Here is a 9,348-nt window from a genome sequence, read left to right as displayed (position 1 = left end):
GTGCACTTGCACCGCCACTTTGGGGATTTTATGCCCACTGTGTGCACACTTACGATTTTAGCACATCAATAAACATCTCATTTTAAAGATAAAAAATCTAAAATATAATTAGGATAATCATCGAGTTCTAACATAATACTTAATTATTATCTTTATAAAATGTTATATTATATTAAACCAAAAATAATTTATTTTATTATTAAACTGAAATTAAATTATAATAAAAAAATAAATTAGAAATTACATAAAAAATAAGAACTTTTAAATAGTTGATTTGATATTAACATTGATATTTTTTTTCAAATTTTTATGATATCTTCAAATTTATATTTTATTTATAAATAAAATCATTATTGCTTTATTAAAAACACATAAAATCGTATTATAACATCGACAGAGATAAATAATAAAATAGAACATTAAAATCGAGATGTGTCTCGCTACATTGCGCGAGTACTCTTCTAGTATTCATTAAATGTGACAACTTAAACGTTTAGGTATGGTGGCTTATATAAGAGAATGCATGAAAATGATGGTTATGTAAGGGGTTGTTTGACAGTTGTTGAATGGTTTTTCTGTATAATGATTAACTGGCTCTCATAATATAGTGTATAATGAAATATAATTGTTTACAATAAAAATATGGAGTTGAATGGTTAAGGGGGGCTCGAGATACAAAACCATTCAGAGAGTTTAGAACCATTAAAAAGTAAAAAAAAATTTGCCAAACAAAATTTACCTTTAACCGATTCAGATGTTGTCTCTTAAAGTAACTATTAAGAGGTAAACAAACAAAGTGAAATTATCGGTTTAGTTTATGTGATTTGATTCGTAAGAGAATGTGGTATTGTTACTTAAGCAATAACATTTTCGGTAAGCATTACACTAAGGTTCAATTTGGTCAAACGAGGGATCGGTTTGGATTCTGTTTTATGGGTGTGTGTTGTAAAAATGATCAAGAGACTCAAGATCATTGCCTTGTAAAGTGTAGAATAGCTTCAAGAGTTTGGTCGTTTTTATTTTGCTGGTGGAAGTAGGGGTGTTCGTTGTGCGTTTGGTACCATTTGAGGCCAAACTGCACCGCATAAACTTCAAACCACACTAAATTGTATCGTCCGGTGTAGTTTATGTGGGTTTGTACCTATCGTACTTTATGTATACAATCCAATAATTATAGGTTTAAAATTACATTATAAAATAACGATAAGTGAATGTGGTCTGAAAAAAATAAATAGTTTCAATAATCGTAGATACATATTGCATAATTAAAAATAATCTAAGAAGTAAAAATAAACTTCAAACTAAATTGGACATGTGAGTTGTGATGTGTTTAACTAGTTTATTAATATTGCCAATTGCCATATTGGATTAAACTCAAAGTCCATAAATATTACATAAACAACAAATTATTCTACATATGCGCGCACACACACACACACACATATATATATATATATATATGTACAAAATAGGCGGTGGAGTGTGATTTGAACTGCAGTTTGATAATTCAAAACCACATACTGCATCGCATAGTGCAGCTTGGTAAAAATGCAAACTGCAAAACGACATGACAAAGGTTCTAAATTGCGGTTTACAGTGCAGTGTGGGCGAGTTGGATGAACACCCCTAGGTGGAAGATCGATCACAATATTGGGATTCAACAAGTGAGACTTTAAGTCATCCGGTAGATATCTGGCTCTGTCTTGGTTGAAATCTGCTTTTGGTTTTGCAGCACATTATGTTATTAGAATATTTTATAACCAGGTTGTTTTTTCATAGCAAATCTTCATCTTAATATCTTTTATTTGCAGGCATACAAGCTAGATCTAACGACTGATTTCGAGAAGAATGCAAAACGGTTGTATGTCGCAAGGCCTTTGGCTTACGGCGTTGTTTCGATACCCCCTTTTATGTCGTGAGTCTTTTCATTTGCTGGTGTCCCGAGTTTGGTCTTGGTTATTTTCATTACTGTTGGTCTTTCTCGTCTTTATGTTGGGTTAGTTCGGTTTAACATTGTTTCGTGTTAGTTTGTTTCAGGATGGTTCTGCAACTTGCAGAAGCTTTCTCGTTTTTCTGTAAGTTCCCTTGAGTTCTAATAAAGTGGCTGCCTTTAAAAAAAAATCAAGTTATAACATGGTTCGAGAGGTGTAAAGTGCACATTTATGTGAGCTAACTAGAACTCAATAATCACTAGATGATGTCAAATGGTTGCAGGTTGTAGGAGAACCTCCCCTAGTTGTGTTTGGCAGGCGAAGTGAAGGGGGCGGTCTTTGCAAGACTCGGGTCCATTCTCTGAAGCAAAAAAGAAATTCAAGAGATAAAACACTAAGGGGTCATTTACCAAACAATTACCCTATAAACAATTAACGATAAAATTTAACACTATCATTTACTTATCTGGTAAAATTTTAGTCAACAAAATAATTAACCCGGTAAGAGCTGACCATGGTAAGAATCATTGCTCTCACTTACCGGGTAAGACTCTCGGTCATTCCCTCGTTATTACCGGGTAAGATTATTGGTCATTGTCATATTCATCCTATAAGATGATATAATCTGGTAAACATTTACCCGAATAAACATTTGGTAAATAACTCCTAAGTATTTCAGTGTCAAATGGTTGACATTTGATATTTATCAGTGTTTGTAAATTGCAATAATTGATAGACGATGTACCTACCGATATGCTATCAGCCGATGATAAAATTCATAATATCAAAAGTATAAGGACTAAAATAGTAATTGTCAGCAAACCCATGGACAAAAAACGTAATTTACAAAGCTCAAAACGACGTCATTTTCAAATTTCACAACCGAACCAAATACTGGTAGAACATTGGGCATTTGGGCCACATACATGCATTGGGCCTGGCCCAAATAGAGGATTAGTTCCTACATCCTAACTAGTAACAACCCTGGTTTAGGGCATTTCTAAAACCCTATATAGATGGCGCAGACGGCAATTCATGAATCCAGCAACTCTCAATTGATGGATACCTCATTTTAGGGTTTCGATGTTTTCTGCTTGCTTCTTCTAGTGTTCTGAGATTTAGCTGCGATGAAGAGAAACGAGGAAAAGTTACGATGATTGCGTATCGATTTCGCAAGATGATTCACTTCTTTCTTAATCTGGTTCGTATTCACTGAGCAAATTTAATTTTCTCAATTGTGTTTTAGATCGATTGATTGATTGAAAACGAAGGACCTATGGAGGAAGTGCTATCGTTAGAAATGCGCTTTCGGCCAAGTTTGCCTTCGAATATCGAATTTTTTGAATGCAGATCTTCGTACCGGATTCTTTTCGTTTCCGGTTCGGTTACTTTATTTCGAGATCTAATTATTCATACATTTTGTTGTTACTCAAAGTTGAATTTCATTCGATCGTTTTTTTTTTGCTTTTAGCAATTGCTCTTAATGATTTAACTACTTTCTACAGATTCGATAATTTTTTCTTCCTTGTAATTAGAGCAATCGATTCCATTATGGGTATCATTATTACTTTTTGCTAATCGAAGTTTTTTGTTTTGGATTTTAGGCAATCAGATCATAATTATGATACATTTCTATTTAAACTTGACATTCACTCCTGGACTTTAATTCATTATTTTGCTTCTATTTCCAGTTTTAATCAAATGGCAAGTCTTTTGCGGCATATTTTTTGGATCAAATTACTTCGGTTATCATAGACCGTCTTACTAGAAATTTTTTGTATAGCGAATCGAAGGTCCCAGCAGGGAGGTTGATTTACTCTAAACGAGTCCTCTCTAACACATTAATTTACCTTCGAAAATATATTTGCCGAATCGTAGGATGCTCCGAAAGTTTCCATTTTGGTGATATCTTGAAATCTCGGCTAAATTGTTGACAAACACAATATTATATCAATTTGAGTTGTTTGGTAGCTTGGTCCCTGTGTTTTTGTGGTTTTTATTAATGTGGTCCCTGAACTTCATTTGTTACAGATGGCTTGTTGTATGTTGATCTATAATAAAAATAAATTGATCTCTTCGATAACGACATCCACTTCCTCTGTTAACTTTGTGGGCACTTTTGTTCTCTTCCATTTTTTTTATTTAGGGGGACCAATTTTGTAAAGTCTACACAAACTACAGGGAGTCTAAAAATTGCAATAAATATTTTGAGTTTATTAAAACGATTACTTATTATATTTTGATCTATATTATAAAACATTTGATAAAAAAATTCAAAATTATTTTTATGTATGAAGTATTATTTAAATTACATAAAATTTAAAATTATAAGTAAATTATATGTAAATATAATTTATTAAATCTTTATTTTAAATTTGTGTAGTTAATTATAGATAAATATAAATAAGTATAAATATTTTATTTTAAAATTATTTTTATGTATAAAGTGAAACATAAAAATAGTGCAATATGGCGGAAGTCATGAATTTTAACGGTTTTGAAGGTTTTAAAGTTTCATTGGTTTTATTGAAGAAGATTTAACGATGATATAAGTTACACTTGGTCTTTATATATCAATACAATTTGAATAAATAAGAGGTCTGGTTTGAATTATTGTCTATTGATGAAAAAAAATTGTATGATGGTTTAAAATCCAATGTATTTAAACGCCTCACCAAATGTGTTCGATTTACATCAATAACAAAGAATCAAGAGATCGAGAGTGAGACCGAGAGTTTTAGAGCTATTAAATGAGAGATGAATGAGAGAATTTTTAATAACTAATGATAAAAATCAGTTTGAATCTCATCTTGGGGTATGAGAAGAAGATGAAGAGGTATGGGAAGGTGAATGCATGAGTGAAAGGTGTTAAAAGTATATTGAAAACAAGGAAAAAAAAAGTAATAAAAATGTGTATTGATAACTTGTATTTTGTGCATTAGAAATTGATTTTAAGATCTTTGATAAATTCAGTTTATTAGGTAGTATAAATAACCATTTAACCCAAAGTCTTAAAGTAGAAGTCTTTTAATATTAGGTACAACCATTTTTTGCAAAATTTTAGATCTTTTAATTGTAGCTCATAAAGCCTGATGTATAAGTTTTTGATGCATTGACTTTAACTGCAATGGTTAGACCTTGCTTTTTTGTCTTTCTCCATCCATTTCCAACATTCCCCTTCTGCATTGAACCCTAAACCACCAGGAAACACGAACTTTAGGTTTCAAAATCCACCATCTTTGCCTATTTAATCAAATCATATGCTCCTGCTTATACATCATAGCCTCACAAATACACTTTCCCACTGGAAACAATATTTTATCAAAGTTTTGTTTGCCTCTAGGGTTTTAATCTGCACGTAGCACCCCGGGCTTCTCTGAAATAACTAATTGGATGAAGAATAAAGCCCCAATGCTCGTGCTAAATCAGATTTATTGCCGTTAAGTGTTGCAGTTCAGCCTTTTTGTACCTTTTTTGATGGCCGTTTCTGTGTCAAATCGACAGCTACATATTATCAATTATAGGTTAAATTTCATATTCTTTGTCTCATTTTTTCCAGAAGGAGGTATATACGTAAGTATTTGCGTTTTACTGCTTTGTTTTTGTCGGCAATGACTTGATTGATTTATCCGTGCTTCTGAGAACAATCAATGAAGTACATGATATAAAAATGGTTGAATTTCTTGATATGAGCCGATCTGTGTGAAATTGATAGATAAGTTCATTTAAAATGTGGTTTGATCATGTTTGTGTTCGAGATTTTGAAATATCTTTGCAATGATGATTTAATACACAGCTTTAAGCCAGTTCTAGCCTTGAATTATTCAATTTAGATGATTTGATATTTTAATGTCGTTGCATTGATTATATAATTTGAGTGTTAATATTTTTAATGTGCTGATGATGAAATAATCCACATGTATGAGATATGGTGGATCCGAGACCTTGTTTTACAGGGAGAACCACTTGGTTGAAGCTGTATTTCATTTGATATTACTGGATTCAAATGAGGCTTAATTTGCTATTTTTGGATGATTTGATATGTTTATGTTATTGAATTGATTATATTTGTTGAGTTTTAACTATACTTTTTACCCTAAAATACAAGAGGGGTTTTGGAGTATGAAAAAACTCAGAGAGGAGTGTGTTGTCTATCAGCTTATTCTTTCATGATATTAAATAACATCACAACTTATGATTCAAAGCCAAACCAATGTTTTAGAATTGTAATTCATCCACACTGCATTGCGTAGGTACGCCACTGGTGTTTATATATGGTTGGTTATATCTATCTATACTATATCATAACGTATTTGATAAAAAAATTTAAAAATCATTTTTTATATGTTAAGTACTGTTTATTAATTTATATTTTTTTAAATATAAAAAATTTAAAATATAATTAAAACAATCATTGAGTTCTAATAAAATATTTAATTATTATCTTTATAAAAAAATATTTTTGAAGCAAAAATATAAAAAATGAATTAAAGAAAATACTCAAAAAATGTGAAATTTTAAGTTGTTGGTTTGGTACTAATATTAGTATATATTTTTTGAAATTTTATAATATCTTTATATTTATATTTTATTCAAAAAATTATCATTTTCTTAAAAGCACATAAAACTGTTTTATAACATCGATTGAAACAAATAAAACAATATATTAAAATTGAGATGTATCTTGTTGCATTGTGTGAATACTTTTTATTTAATTCAAACATGTGGTTTTATTAAGTTGTATTTATATACAATTTATTTGTAATCTTTAATTTTAAATAATATGAATCAATAAATAATATTTTATGGATAAAATATTCTCTTTAAAAGTTTTTTCAAATGATTTATAGTATAGATTATACTTGAGTTTAGTTTTAATATACAATATATTTTCCATCCAAAAAGTACATATTACCAACGTCTATGTGTGCGTATGTATATATATATATATATATATATATATATATACATGGGGAAGGGTTCAAACGAGAACCCCTGTGATTTACGAGAACGCAAGAACAACCCAATAACCTCATATTGTGATAAAAAATAAAATTAAAAGATTTTTTAAATTAAAATTAAAATTTAAAAAGATTTAAAAAAAATTAAAATTAAAAGGGTAATAATGGAACATCAAATCTTTTAAACACGATCATTATTATCATTAGTCTTATCAAATCTTTTAAACGGTTACGAAATAGGTTAGGATTGTACTAGGTGTGATAATCATGTGATAGGGGTGTGATAATCATCATTATACATCATTTGGGTTATCGTTTTGGTTGATAAGTTAAAATTTTGGTGTAATCATGTGATAGGGGTGTGATACTTATGTGATAGGGGTGTGATAATCACCGTTATACATCACTTGGGTTAACGTTTTGGTGTCATCATGTGATTTGAGTGTGATAATCATGTGATAAGGGTGTGATAATCACTGTTATACATCACTTGGGTTATCGTTTTGATTGATAAGTTAAAATTTTGGTGTAATCATAAAATATGAGTGTGATAATCATATGATATGAGTGTGATACTTATGTGATAGAGGTGTGATATGAAGAAAAGATGTTAAGCCATGGAGATTATCATGAACGAAGGAGAAGAAGATAACTACCAAGAGAAAAACGTGGMACGTGAAAAGATAATTATGGTTAATTAAAATAAAATAAAAATTATAAAAATTACTTAATTACATTATTGTCCTTATTAAATTATTTATATATAATAAAAGTTAATTTATTAATTAAAAAAGTTTGAGGTTATTGGGTTGTTCTCGCGTTCTCGTAAATCACATGGGTTCTCGTTTGAACCTCCACCTATATATATAGGGTATATTTCTTTTACAACATTGTGCATTTGTACAACTTTTGCAACCCAATTAATTGAGATATTTATAGAAATGATTGGAGTTCATTTATTATGATTTTAATATTTATGGAATATGAACAAAGTTTATTAATTATGATTAATAGTTTATATTAGGAAACAATTAATTGATTAAAAATTGAATGGTTGAGATGAGGGTTGTATAGGGTGTAGGAATGACAAAGAGTGTAGAATATATATATATATATATATATATATTAGTTGTGTACTCGCGCAATGCGGCGGGAGCCATGGATTTTAACGATTTTGAAGTTCCACTGGTTTTATAAGATAAGATTTAACGATGATATAGGTTACACTTGGTCTTTACTTATTAATACAATTTGAATAAATAAGAGCTATGATTCCAATTACAGACTATCGATGAAAAAAAATTGTATGACATTTTAAAATCCAATATATTTAAAATCCAACATATTTAAACGACTCCACAAATGTATTCGATTTACACCAAGAGCAAAGAACCAAAAAAATTGAGTTTTAAGATAAACAATCAAAACCAATAAAGAAAACTACAAATTTGACATATCATAAGCCATGAAAAGACAAAAAAAAGATGAGTTTTGGAATGAAATTTCAACTGCTTACCTTTTTTCTTGTCTAGAAACTCAGATTAAGGTTGAATTAATACATGTATATATATATATATATATATATATATATAAACCCAAGAACATATTAATTCAAAACATACTATACAGTGCAATTTGGACAGCCTAACCCCAAAATATATAGTATATATATAAATAAATAACTATAAAAGTATAAATCGTAAATATTAAAAATATTTTTTCACAGTATATATAATATATAATAATATAATTAAGTCATAAACTATTCAATGTTGGACTCATTTCGAATGTATTGACGAAACGATTATAATGGTGTAACTTGTTAAAATAAAAATGTATTTTTTAAACATGTTTTAATTGATATACGATTATGTATGTTAATTTGATAAATGTTTAAAATGGAACATTTAAAAGTAAATGACGTAAAATAAATTAATTAATTATAGGGGGTATAAAGTATAAATTTAAAATTACAATTAAAAAAAAAAATCAGTTGTGAGAGGGTGAGTGTATGTGAGGGGGTGAGTGTATGTGAGGAGAGAAGGGGTTGAAAAAGTGAAAAAATAAGTATAAAGAGTATTTTGGTCATTTAGAATTTTAAGACTTTAAGACTTTTATTAAATTTGCTTAATAAGATAGTATATATATATATATATATATATATATATATATATGTGAACCAATCATTTTCAGTGTTTTTAGTTTTTGAATTGGAGATGTCCTTAATCTTTTTCATTTTTACCTATAGAGACTGTATCTTGAGGTACCCGACCCTAACGGGATGGGTAACGGGGCGAGCCGAAAAATTATTTTCATACTCGAAGTCCAGGGATTGCACTTTCTGTCCCTATGGTCGGTTATATTTCACACCTCTAGACTACTGAAATTGGGCCAAAAAGCAAGTATACAATACGGCCCAACGTCGTCTTTCCAAGTAATAAGTGGTACAAGTACCG

At 29.6% G+C, this 9,348-nt stretch overlaps 1 long non-coding RNA gene and 4 other non-coding genes across 5 annotated transcripts; all 5 read left to right on the top strand.

Annotated features, from left to right (window-relative positions):
- The first annotated feature begins 2,970 nt into the window (after positions 1 to 2,970).
- Positions 2,971 to 5,621, top strand: LOC112505258. Its single transcript, XR_003068366.1, has 2 exons — positions 2,971 to 3,132; positions 5,275 to 5,621. It is a non-coding gene; the product is annotated as an uncharacterized LOC112505258 (long non-coding RNA).
- On the top strand, positions 3,717 to 3,863 carry LOC112505262. The gene has a single exon (XR_003068370.1). It is a non-coding gene; the product is annotated as a small nucleolar RNA snoR145 (small nucleolar RNA).
- Positions 5,284 to 5,443, top strand: LOC112505261. Its single transcript, XR_003068369.1, has one exon. It is a non-coding gene; the product is annotated as a small nucleolar RNA snoR134 (small nucleolar RNA).
- LOC112505260 lies at positions 5,538 to 5,627 on the top strand. The gene has a single exon (XR_003068368.1). It is a non-coding gene; the product is annotated as a small nucleolar RNA U36a (small nucleolar RNA).
- A 200-nt stretch (positions 5,628 to 5,827) lies between these two features.
- LOC112505259 lies at positions 5,828 to 5,944 on the top strand. Its single transcript, XR_003068367.1, has one exon. It is a non-coding gene; the product is annotated as a small nucleolar RNA Z278 (small nucleolar RNA).
- The last annotated feature ends 3,404 nt before the right edge of the window (positions 5,945 to 9,348 follow it).

The sequence above is a fragment of the Cynara cardunculus genome, unplaced genomic scaffold (assembly GCF_001531365.2).
Source record: "Cynara cardunculus var. scolymus isolate 2C unplaced genomic scaffold, CcrdV1 Un_Scaffold_9344, whole genome shotgun sequence".
NCBI classification, from domain to species: domain Eukaryota; kingdom Viridiplantae; phylum Streptophyta; class Magnoliopsida; order Asterales; family Asteraceae; genus Cynara; species Cynara cardunculus.
The sequence above is the reverse complement of the archived record's forward strand: the minus strand, read 5'-3'. Positions and strand labels throughout refer to the sequence as shown.